This window comes from Pararge aegeria, chromosome 8 (genome assembly GCF_905163445.1).
Source record: "Pararge aegeria chromosome 8, ilParAegt1.1, whole genome shotgun sequence".
In the NCBI taxonomy this organism is placed as follows: Eukaryota; Metazoa; Arthropoda; class Insecta; order Lepidoptera; family Nymphalidae; genus Pararge; species Pararge aegeria.
Genome location: NC_053187.1, coordinates 9,419,028 through 9,432,812, shown reverse-complemented (window position 1 = coordinate 9,432,812; position 13,785 = coordinate 9,419,028). Strand labels below are relative to the sequence as shown.

Sequence of the window (13,785 nt, the reverse complement as noted above, 5' to 3'; positions counted from 1 at the left end):
TTATGTTTGCAGGCTTTATGCAAAAATGTTATTTTAAAACATTAAGCCGGTATAAAATAAATTCATTTATTGCTTAATATAGGCCAGGGTACAAATAGTAACAGGTATATTCACTGAAGAAGCCCCCATTTATAAAATTTAGTAGCCTATATTCTGGAAAACTGACGCAGTATGAGATATTTTCTTAAAAAAATCTAATATCTATACAAGATATTGGTTAATAAATTGATTCGCGATTTTCTTTATATCTATCAAAGTAGGGCTATTTCGATGAAAAGAAAATGGCGAATTATTAGTTACGGCAAATTATTCAAAGCCTTTTATAAATTCATTGTCTCTTTGGGAAGATATTACCACAGAATTAAGAACATACAGATTCCTCATTCAGCCATTATTATATGCAGTGCAGTGAAAAGGCCCCGCTTTTTGCTCAAAAACTATTTCTCATTTCCCGAACAATAACAAAATTTTAAAAAAATACGAAAATCAGTATTGACCTTTTACACTGGAAACTAATCAGCTTTAAAAAATAGTTTTTTTTTTGGTTTCAATTCTTTATTTAAATTTTTTTTTTAACCAGCACTATGATTGACTGCTTGAGTCAAACAACATCATATTCCGAGATCATTTTTGCCAGCAAGGTCTTCTACCAATTATGGTAATAGTTATTGAATATTCGGCTACTTTTACGTAAGCCATGAAAAGTTTAATTATACTTTTATTAGCCTCCTTTATCGTATGGAGGGAGAGACGATAGTAATTTATTTTAAAGAAGGTATGTAGAAATAGTATACAGATAAATAAATACTTAAAGAAATTCTCTTGCGTACAAATGTGAATTAACTTTCTTAACATACTGTTTAGTTTATTAATTTAAAAGAAATACTTTACACTTAAAAGTTAATATATTTAATATAAACATAATAGTTTATTATACAACAAGTACGGAACTATATTGAATAACCGAACGCGTTACAAAATATACAATTGTAATTTGTATTACCCCAAAGGCGCAGGGCTTTATAAAACTCGTTCTAAATATTCAAAAGCACTGCCTGTCTTTAATTTTTATTCGGAGATGCTTTTTGTCATTCTATATACTCAGCACGCAGGCTGTACGCTTGTACGCGCTACTGCTTAAGGTAGTAGGATTTTATCGATATTACGAAATAAATATCTTCTCACATCAACAGCTCAAACACTATCATCTTTTGAAGTAGGTTAAATAACAATAGCTTGATTGTGTCCCGTGTATAAATTGTTTTAAACTCTCATGACTAAACGGATCCGAACTAGTCATAACAATCATTTCAATAGAAATCGTTTACGTGCATTTGTCAGAAGGTTAGTCGATGTTGGCATCGATTCAATAATCAATCATTTTCTAAATCGAGATCCTTGACGATCATGCATAAAATTTTGCAAATACACGATCCATCACGTAAAAAGAGCTCCAGCGGTTTTAAAGCTGCACTGGGAAAAACGCTACCGCTATTTTTATTTCCACAATTTATATTCCGTGCACGGAATTTCAACTAGCATACAATGATAAAATATTTCCATCGGGTTTTTATTACTTTTTATGGAATTTTCGGCGTATTATAAGTAGTCTAGATGGAAAACAAAATGCTTGCGCGAAACGAGCAAACCACAGATTGTTTTACCACACTAAATTAAAATCGCAAGAACGTGTAACTTATGTTATTGCAAGTGTTACAGAATTGCACTGCGCGCTAGGTCTTACTGTACAGAGGGTGATTTATAGAAATTACTTGAAAATTAAATAGTTATATATATACCGACATAAGTCTTAGCTTATTGTTTTTGAATATCATCATTATAGTCAGCCTCTTAGCTGGTCACAAGCTTCCTCTCATAGAAAAGAGAGAGTTTGAGTTTTAACCAGCCACGCTGCTCCAGGTTAACGGGCTATAGCTATTAATGTAATAGCTATAAGGCTATTTATTGTGCAGCTTAAAAAAGTAAACTAAGTATTACGTTTTTGCTTTACTTCTCTATTGCGTTTTGCTCGCTTCTCGTAATACTATGTATATAGACTCAGTTTTATGTTGTCAATAGTGTTGCCCAAATGCAAGAACAAGACGAGACTTAGCCAGTCTTGGTCTTGGTCTTGCGCCAATACACCTGGTCTTGGTCTTGGTCTTGGTCTTGCGCTCCCAGTCTTGGTCTTGGTCTTGGTCTTGCAGCAAGAGTCTTGCAAGTCTTGCAATTACCTATTAGTCTATTACTATTTATTAAAGTTTACTTTAAATCTTAGAAAAACGTATTAGAATTGGAACATTGTGAGCTTGAATTAACATAGCCATAGTAAAGATCAAGCAGATTAATAAATAACTGAAGATTTGATAAGAAATTCGAAAAATCAACTGACCTATATGTCGTTTTCCATGGAAGTAACTGTTTCTTAATAAACATTTATGATTTATAAGCTTACATTTGCTAAAACATGTAAAAAAACAAATTAATTACAATAACTTGACTGTATTTTAAAGAACAATACTTATCTGTCTAGAAAGAGATTGAACCCTCAACTTATAAGAAATTTAATAAAAGAGTTTTACGATTTATCATTTATTTGAATAAAAAATAAAATACAACACAAATCAACAGCTTTATCATTAGGTTATGATACTTTATATCAATTCTTTTGACCAAGAATTAATACAAAGTAACCATCTGGCTGACTCATCACTTAACCTATTTCTATGTTTTCTAATTACTAATGATGCTTTAGAAAATAACCTCTCAGCAGGTACTGAAGTTGCAGGTATTGAGAGAAAATCACGGGCCATTTTCGATAAAATCGGATACTCTGTCTCATGCGTCCTCCACCAATCTAAAATCACCAATCTGAAACTTATTTATTCTTTGGAACACCTGTAGGTACTCTTAAAATTCGAAATTATTTTGCATGAATAGTGTCAAATGTTATGATTTCGGCGCGGCGGCAACGATTGTTTTAGATTTCAAAAGAAGCCGCCGGCGCGTGTATCATAACCATGTACTTCCGAAAAGCGGCAAATTTCTTTGAGAAGTAAGTACAAAACCTTTGATGCCGCATTATCAAAGTGCCGATGGTTAAAACATAACTATGCATGCACTCAGTTTGATTTTAATAGATATTTTTTTATTCGCTATGTTTATGGTATTAGTCGTAATGCGCATAGGTCCAGTTTTTCATATTCTTTGATATAGTTTTTTGCGTCTCATAGAATTCCTAAGCGTACCTACCTACCTATACACCGAACTGTTACACCTAACTACTCCGTGAAATAGCGCTAAGTCCTAGCTGCAAGACGCAAGAGTCTTGCAGGCTATGTCTTGTTCTTGCTCAAGTCTTGCACGGTCAGTCTTGGTCTTGGTCTTGCTAAAAATACGCGGTCTTGTTCTTGGTCTTGGTCTTGCAAAAACGCAAGAACAAGACCAAGACTGCAAGACCAAGACTGAATTTGGGCAACACTAGTTGTCAATCATGCTATTGAGTTTTTTAATTTCCAGAATAACCATGTAGTTTATTATCTTGTAATCTGTTTCTTTCAAACTATGTATGTAGTTATATTATAAAATAATCGATTCGAAGTAAAAAAAAAAAGATTTTAAAAATAAAACAAGCAATTCACGCACAGAAGTTTCCATAGACTTGCAATAATCTCATTTAATTGGTAATTATTCAACCGAAAAACAAAATTAAAAAAAAAACCTTTGATATATAAATAGATGTGTATATGCGTATCTAATAATAAAATGGTTATGCGTAGATACTTTAATTTAAAATTGGGACCTCCCATAATTCATCGCAATTATTCTCAAAAACTAATGCAAACACTTTCGTAATCATTGACTTTAAGATTTTTTTCTTCAAGTGTTGAAAAGCAAAGCTACTTGCTACCTTTTAAGATTGTAAGTCATCTGATATCACCTTATTATTTTGTAGTCACTAAAAAGGTTTTAAGTTTATGAATCTTTGATTTTTTTACCATTTTTCCTATATTGCTTTTAACGAAAACGCTATAAAATGCTACAATCACGTTACTGGGCAAAATCAACACTGAGTCCATATTATCATGGACCAAAAAAACCATGCTGTCCTTCATCTTATGCGACAATATGCGAAATGAATACCCAAGGAAGTGTAGCTAACTAATCTCAGCATACCGTCAAGCGATCATTTTTGCACGGATCAAATAACCGCACGCGAAAAACGTTTATTCTAGGATTATGAAGTTAAGCGTAAATAATTACATTGACATTATGAAAAGACGGTTGTCCCGCTTGTCTTTAAGTTCTCGCCATGACAGGCTGTATTCTTATAATAAAAAGCAAATATCGAACGAACTCAGCAAATACAAAAGAGGGAGCGATATTCATATTCGATTCATTTATTCTTTTAAAGTTGACATTAATCTAAAGGGCTTTTCTTTGACACTTCAGAGATTGTTGGTCGGGGCGCTACATGATGACGAGGTTTCCGCGGGGGCGTGATCGTGGGTGGCTCAGCATCAAGTGTCATATTATAAGACTTAACAGATTGTAGTGGTGACGCACCGCTGCCCGTCAACTTCGAGAAAAAGACATCATCGTTTCGTGTATATTACTATTTATGGTTTGCCACAACTTGTGTATTGAGACCTCCTAGCGCTTAAACGACGCTGTCCACTCGTACGTAATATCCTTTGAGTTCTTGTTTACGCATTGTTACGTGCCAGACGCATCACTCTTAAAACGTTGGTATGTTGAGCGCAGGGGAACGAATTGATGAGTAAGTTTTTCACAATACTTGGGCACATTTCTGCGTGGTGAAGTCATGGGTTTATTTTCTACGCTGATTTTTCGAGGACATCTTGCTGCACGAATAAACACCGGCGCCAGGACGCCGGCGATAATTTGCACCATAACAAGGGTTCATATCTACTGATCAATCTATATGATAACTCTGCGGCGTCTATGGAAGCATTCAATTCAAATATCAATACCGTCGTCGCTCAGAATAACTCTTAATGACTATATAACCGGGCGAGAAATAGTATTGCACAAGTCTAGATGGCATATATTGTCCTCAAAGGACAAGACAATTGTCATTTATCACTATAATGACTGCCTTTGATGTTATCTCACCGCCATGCGAGTTTGTATAATAACTTAAGAGATCTATTATAGTTGTGTTGTTATCTAATCATTGGAATTAAGCGTGTAAGCTAGTCAGTTACACGAATGTGAACTCATTACTGCTAGTGACCTTACTCAAGGTGAGTTGTATCCCATGTTCAACGATAAAATTAACACCTTATTTCGTTTACGCTTTCAATCCGCTTTTAATTAAATACTTAAATTACTGGCGTCAGAATTATTGTTTGAATGATATATTTTCATGTGAAAGATATTCATAAAAATTAAAAATTCTAAATTATATTTCGTCAAATTTGTACCTTGGTTCATCGATAAAAGTAAGACCGTTTATATTTTCTCTCCGATTATAAATAATAAAATTTTTACTGTAAACATCTCTATTTTTATACGCATAGGAGATATTATGTAGTATAGATACAGCTTTCCAAAAATAATAGGTAGGTATAGAAGATATAGCTGCAGGTACAAATTGTAAAATTATTGTGTGAAATTGTGTTTAAAAAAATCGTTTCATAAATTACATAGTTCTGAGGTAACAAACATTAAAAAATTACAACTGCACTGATAACCTGTCCTTTTTTTAAGTCGGTTAAAAAAAGAAGTGATTTTCTATAGTTCCGGTGTCCATCCGTGGTCTTCAACATCGGTTTACTTGAGCAAATGGTGCTTTCCGAAAGCAAATAATTAAGTTACTAAAAAAATACTCAAATAGTTACCTTACAATATTTGAAAAATTCCCTCCCTTCAGGATTTCTTCAACAGATCTTGATCTGATGATAGTGGGAAAGTAAACCGTTAAAAAAAAAAAACAAATCGGTTCGTAAATTACATAGTTCTGAGGTGACAAACATTAAAAAAAAATACATCTGCATCGATAACCTGTCCTTTTTTTAATTCGGTTAAAAAAAGAAGTGATTTTCTATGATAACTTCAGTTTATACACATCAATATTATCAACCCATTCCCGGCCTACTACACTACATGGGTCTCCGCTCAGAATGAGAAGGTTTTAGGGCGTAGGCGGGCTGCCAAAGTGCGGATTGGTAGTTGGTTACGGTCGGTTTCCACTGCCGTTTAATAGGACAGAGGAGAGAGTCATAGTTACTCCCACAGTTTACCTACGCTTGCTTGAATCTCTTCACGTGGACATTCAGAGCACTGAGAAGAAATAACATAGTAAGTAGCTATACTAACTTTACAATTTCTAGCTTAAATTAAAAACGCACATAGCTCAGAAAAGTTAGAGATGCATGCCGGGGATCGAACTCGGTTGCTCCGAAAGAGCGGCCCTCTTTGAGCGGGCTCTAACTACTAGCTTATCTTTGCTGTATCACAGTTTATCCTACGAATTTCCCACTTTAGGATTTTTACTTCTAGTTTTTGACGTTCTTGTACAGAACAAGAACTAAATACTACGATGTTCTTGTATAACAGCTAAAAGAACGCTATAAATCCGACACAGACGATTCAATTCCTTTGCTAACTGTCGCCCGCGTTCTACGGTTTTTTACAAATCTCGCGGGAACCGTTTGTTTTACTGGGATAACAAGAAGCTTATGTTCTCTTCTTCTTTTCAACTAGCTGTATGCCAAAAATTAAGTTGATTATACCTAGTTATACCTAGTTAGGACGTGAAAGTGAGATAAACAATCAAACTAACAAAAACACTTTACCATTTATACCTAATACAAAAGTAAGGAAATAAGGATCGTATTATGGGGTTATACTGTTGATATCAATACTCAACGACTTTCGATACTAAAATATTCGTGCTTTGCATAAAACCCATAATCTTTAGGTACATACAGGCAAATAAACTGAACAGGTACGTAGAATCAATACTATTTACACTATGCTGCAAACATAGTTAGTAACTTATTAAAAGGTAATGTATTATGTATTTTATGCTCAATGTATGTGTGTATTAATTTAGATCGTTCAAAATAAGCTTATATATCCTTTATTGCCAAAAGGACTGAAAAACGAGTAAAGAAGTTTTGTTTACTTTGTCGTAGATATTCAAGATATTACTGATTTCAAACAAGCTTACAAATGGCAGATTTTCATAATAAGGACCATCGAAGTTATTGAAACCATGTTTCAAAAGAAAATATTGCGTCAACCTGGCCCGACCCATATTGATAAGAGGCATCTACAAACATACGTGCAGCGTGCAACTAATTGAAAACTTTTCGCGTGGCGCGTCATTAGATTTTATCGTAATAAATGTACATTTAAACTATATAGGAATAATCCCTCAATACGATTTAATAAATATATTAAATCGTATTGAGGGATTACAACAATCAAAAACAAACAATTGTTCATCTAGATGATTATGAAATCATCTAGATGAACAAAACAATTGTGTATTTCGTAACATAATAAATGTGTTTGTTTGTGTGTCCTTCCTTCACGCCCTAGATTATCAACCAATCAAATTGTTCGTTGACATAGAGTTAGTTGAAAGGACGGAGGCTATTTATAGGCTACTTTTTATCACAAGATGTAAGCCGTTCCCAAGGGGTTTATTAAAAATTGAAAGAATAAGAACGCGTGCGACTGCTAGTAGGAAATAAAACAAAAAATTCAATCGAGGGATGCAGCAACAAGGGCTATGAGTAATGGAAATGATCTGGTCTGGAAAAGGTATAATAATAGGCGGCGGAAAAATATATCACAAGAAAGAGAGGAAGACCAATCTTTAGATGGGGAGACGATATTGTAGAGTATGCAGCCCTTTGTGGCACAGATCTGCTCTAGATCTAAAAACCTTGCCATAGCCTTGGTTCAAAAATGGTATGAGTTGTGTAATGAATTATTACTTATTACATGCTTCGTTTGCCACGATGACTAACTTGCACATTTTTGACTGTCTGTTTGTTACAAAGGCTAATCTTTGGAACGCCTGAACTGAATTTTGGAATAGACCTTCACAAGTAGCTAGAAAATAACACTCATGTATGTTATAATAGGGCTCGAGAGATTTTGCAAGATCATAAATTTTGTAAATTTTGAAGTATATAAAATAAGTCAAGCATATGTAACCGATCTTTAAGAAAGGGTTTGGGTAACCAAAATTTTGTTTAATTACTCAAACCCTTTCTTAGCGCGGGTTAGGTGATTATTAATTCCTGTGTCTTGAAGGTTTCTTTTTAAAGGAAAATATTAGTATCGGAATTTGTACCCAACAGAACCTACCTATTAAATATTAGTAAATTAATTTATTCGCAAGGACATTGTCGGTATATTACCATTTTTTCTGCGCATTTAAGCAAGTTAAATGAATTAATTTGCTTAAATGCGCAATGGTGCATTTATTTAAAGCAATTATGCTAAATGACACCGACGGTTTTTTTTCACGAACTTCATCGGACCATTAAAGAAATTAACATTGAATTTTATTCCCATTAGATACCCGTGTATCTTTTGTTATTTGACTGTACTTTTGGATTCAACAAGATTAGCATGTTCATTTCTATCAGTTTACTATTTTTTGGAGTTATTTCTATTGAGGACAGTCTGTTCTTTAACAACACGGACTTCATTCAGGTCATTATTACCAGTGCCAAATTGTACCCTCTTGCTCTATGATGTTTTATCTGTAACTACTTTTTTCTTTGGTGTACAATAAAAGTGTATTCATTCAATCAACTAATAACAATCGTTAAGCAGTGATAGCCTAGTCGGTAAGACGTCGGCCTCATTAACAGGGGGACCGATTTCGTTCCAAACGTACAGTGCATGTACCTCTTATTTTTTTTCTAAACAATGTGCGTTTTAACAAATGAATACATCGTGACAATACGTGCATGCTTGAAAGTTCTCCGAATTGATAGACTTCACATGTATTTAAGAAGAGGCATGTGAAGTCTATCTATTCGCAAGTGACCAGCGTGGTTGACTACGGCCTAAACCCCTCTCTTAATTTGAGAGGAGACCTCTGCACTGTAGTTGGTTCGTAATGGGTTGATAACGATGACAACAATGCAAACATTATTAGAGTCAGAATTCGTTTCCCAAGCTTAGCAAATAACTTAAAGCCAGTAGTACATTGGGCTGTTGATAATAATTTTGTAAATATGGCAATGATCCACGAATATTGTTCAAATCACATGAAGGCGTTAGCAATAAAAGAAACAACTCCTTCTCTGGAAAGTTAATTATTCTCACGAATATCAGTTCTTCCAAGTATTCTGCGTCACTAACTATTTTATAACGATAAGCAATCTGCAACGTAGACTTAGTAGTTTCATATAGGTGCTTCGAAGTTCTGTTTACATATCGGGTGGCATCTTATGTTTACATGCGGTGCGATCCGCTGATGTCATGCGCGAAATCTAATTCTGATGAATCATCAGCTTTTACCGCGATGCACCGATAAGAGTTGAGTCCTGCGAGTGATATCACAGCGAGGGCCTCGACTGGCATACCGAGGCCCACGTGTTACTGAAGTTATTGATGGCAACAGTGGGCGCATAATAACTGGTCCGGCTCAACGAAGTGTTCAGTCACTGATTGCTCGCTACACTGAACGCGTGTCGATTTAGACGCGAGCCGGCATTGCGCGAGAGCATTTACGATAAACAGTTTTTAAACATAACACAACCCTGTTTGGTATATTTTGGACCTCATATTGTGAGTTATAGTGAATGAACAAAACTTTTGGATGAACAGAACTATAACAGACTGAAAGCGAATCTGAAAATTTCCAACGTGTGCAGGTGCAATGTTTATTTGTTATTATTAATTAAGGATACTTGATATTTTTCTCAAGGTTATTTCAGTGGGTATTTACTGAACAATATGTTATCATATGTTTCTTTCTTTTAAACCAATGGATAAGTAAAGCACATATATATATTTTTCCAATATATAAATAGGTACGCAGTTGATTCTAATCGAACTTGTTCGCTAAATGCCGGTGTGACGCCTGAACAAACATCATAAAAACTATTTGCTGAGTACATAATTGCAACTAGGTATGTGGATATTGCATGTAAAGCAAACGTGACAAATTTTGTAAACATCGTTAACATATCCATAGTTAGCGTCCTCATATTCGATAACTGTTGGTTATTAACGTCCAGGTTTAGACTAGGACTTAAAATATACGTTAACCTCGTCTAAAGTCTGGTTACATGATACGATTAACAATATTTAATTTTAAAGACGGTATTGGAGCTGTGTGGCGGGTCAATGCTCTAATTATTTTTTTCCTCTATAAGAGGAGGCCTTTCCGCAGTACAGGGATTGTTGAGGATGAAGTTGATTCTGATTTCTGATCTACTTCGCTAACTTGTATTCGAGTCACTAGAAACAGATAGACTTGACGTTTCAAAAGTGTTTGATAATTTTTTTTGTATAGTTATTTCATAAGTAATTTTAGTCTATGTTTATTGGTTTATTACTCTATATACCTACCAAAATTTTTATTTCTTCAAATGCACTTAAACACTACGTACTTAGTAGAGTTCATATATAAAATTATAGTTATATTAGACTAGCAATGGCTTTAATGCTTCTACTGTAATGCTCTTTCAATAACCAAGAGGAAAATCTAGACTTTTTACTAATAAGGCAAGATTTTTTCCTAAATTTACTCAAGGAGTACCTACAACAAAAACAGCATTTTCTTACAACACGGGCAATCACACCTTTATGTTAATGAAAGAGGTTCTTGATTTGCATAATAGGGACAAAAAAGGTCTCGATACAGCGACTTCGGTCGTAAATTTCCGAAGTTACATTTTTTTTTACGGTTTTTGCTTTTAAAGTTGTTATCGACGAGGGTGTGTAGCCAATTTCTATTTTTGTATGAGCACACTGTTTGCTAACTACTTTTTTTCTAGTTAAATTTCTGAGTTTGACAGAAAGCAGTTATTTTTCGTAACCAAAAAAATATAATAGCCTTCGCCACCTCAAGTAAGCTAGCTACTCACATATAAAATGTTATTCGCTGATTATTTGCCATCCAACTCGAAACAGTTCCATTTGTTAAGTTGTAATTCACGCCTATTAGTAAAAAGGCATATACATTTTTGCAACCTTTTTTTACTGTTGGGGATATACCCCAGTGGCATAGTAAACAAATATTACCTTCTAAATTAAAACCTTTGGTATTATTTCTCACGCCCGAAGTTACTAGATAATTATAAAAGTAATCCAATTTTCACTGACTATCTGCTAACCAAACCTGAATATTACTTCCAGCTTAGATCCATAGATTTGCAGATTATTTGTGTGCATATTTAAAATAGTTCTGCATTTTTTTGAGCAGCGGTAGGGCATATTAAAAATTCACTTGAATAAAGTTAGAGAATTCGCTTTTCAAAAGATCCTCAAGGGTACAATATACTTACATAAGTTAACATAGATCTATTGAGTGTGGTCGGTGAAGTGCAAAGACCCGCCAATAGAGGTGAAGGAAGCACGTCGTTAGCAATCCCGCGGGACCCACTGGCTCTATTGATTAATCAAACGCCTTTATTGCATAATGGTCAAGATTCGCTCCTTGACGTGCTGATCGTCCCCACTCAAGTGCCTACAGAACATTTTGCTGACGACGTATGAATAGTTTCTGAAGGTGAACCGAATAAATTATAATTTTTTTCGTATCATAGAGGATATTCAAAAATAAATAAATTTAGTACTTTCTATAGTAGAAGAATCGCAAATATTTAAATCAGCGCAATATTATTTTTAACCCTAGTTATTATTTTGGTTACTACGTTACTTAAGCATCTACCAAAGGTTAATTAAAAACTATAAGTAATTACTAAACTCTATATTTATATAAATTAAAGCTGAAATTGAAGAGCTTTTTTTTTTTCAATGTGTTAATTTTGGGAACTACTTATTGCTCTTTTTCTGATTGCCCAATTTTGAAGGAAGGTTATAAGGGATTTTGCTTAACGCTATGTCCCTAAAGTGCCGAGACAACGGCACGGAGTGTCCAGTCCCGGTATATAGCGGATGAAATTTGTATGGGTAACTCATAAGAACTGAACGCAGACGAACTCGCGGCGAAGTTCAGCAAGCTCTCTATTACTACTGCTACGTTATCAAATCAAAAGAAATGAGGATAACGAACATAACTCAATGGATTTCGAAGATTAAGTGATATAGTGCGGGAATCAAAGAACTTTGCGATCCCAAGGTACGATAAAGTAGATCCTGAACTGCGTTCACAATTAGGTGACGACGACATCAAAGCTGGAGATGAAATCAAACCAGATGGGGAAACCAGCGGCATGAAACAGTAGAGTTTAAAAAAAGTCGTTCAAGAACTTTATGTCCATGAATGTCTTTGTTAATGTGATTATGTTGGCGATGACATGGCATATATTATGATGGCTTTCTAAAGATCTACTTCCTGAATAAAAAGCTAGCAACAATCTGTCATCATCATCGTCTCAACCACAAGACGTCAACTGCTGGACGCATGTATATTGTATGGACTTCCATGCTTTAAGATTGTGTGCCGCTTCAATCCAGCGACTCCCTGCGATTTCTTTGTACGGATCGAGACAATATTACTATATGCTTGTAACTATATTTGTCGATGAAATTGTTTATGTTAAACAACTTTACTGCCATGCACATAGGAATTTAATTTTTAATTCCACTTTTTTAATAGTAGAAATACGTAACAATGTATATGTTACAGACTATAAGAGTACGGCCGAAGTCATACATGATAATCAGAGCGTATCACTACATATTCAGATTTCGTACTCTTTCACTATCTGTACCAATATAATTCATGGGCGTAGCAATTTATGAGCTCCCTCCTTTGCAAAATTGAGATGCATTTTAAGGTAAAACGTTACATCTAAGAGCACATAAATTGTTCTTGGCTTAAGCTATCTCAAACCACAAAACTTTCTTAGCATCAGATGGAAAATCAAATCCCGGGATGTGTTATATTAAATTTCGTTAAAGATTGTGTTTTTACATCTGGTATTATTTTCAAAATGTTGCTACCTTTAACACTTTTGATGATCACATAATATGCTTTACAATTTCAGTACCCAACTAAAACTTAAAAAAAACTGATTCCATTTATAAAAGCTGGATTAGCCATTTTTATAAAGGTGTGGATAAGGTGTGATTAGTTAGTGCGTTAGCAAAATAAAAAATACTAGGTTTTTAATATTCATACTTCATTGGTCTCCATTACGGCCGAAACCTTCAATTAAACCAGACCAGAATGTGACTATTTTGTTGTGAATAATCCTATACCTCGTAACGAAAGTAAACCTTTTCTAGAGGACAATCACAAGATAATCTTGGAAATGTATATCCCTCATATATTTGTGTGCGGCAAACACAATTTGCTTATATATCTTGCAAAACGATTCAATTTAGTTACACAGTAGTCTTAGTTGTATATTAGTTAATTCAAAAAATCGTTTACATGTTTATTACGCGACACCGAAGATTTGTCCCAAAAGTTCCGAAGTAAACGAAATTTTATTCTTACAGACGGATATAAATGATGCCTGTTCGAGCGCTTCCCACCCAGTAATTTTACCTTATTTTAAAGCGAAGCCAAATTTTACTCGATATAGTTCAGGTTCGATACCAGTTTGGAGGGTAATCATGCCAATTACTGCTTATTCTATAGAATGCGTT

At 34.4% G+C, this 13,785-nt stretch overlaps 1 protein-coding gene across 2 annotated transcripts in view; it reads left to right on the top strand.

Annotated features, from left to right (window-relative positions):
* Positions 1 to 9,574: 9,574 nt before the first annotated feature.
* Positions 9,575 to 13,785, top strand: part of LOC120625540 (tissue inhibitor of metalloproteinase) — a 73,088-nt gene continuing 68,877 nt past the window's right edge. The window contains exon 1 of one of the 2 annotated variants that reach the window (XM_039892589.1): positions 9,575 to 9,872. The gene's annotated coding sequence lies outside the window, so the exon portion shown is untranslated. The remainder of the gene's footprint in view (positions 9,873 to 13,785) is intronic. The other variant, XM_039892588.1, reaches the window with a different exon arrangement.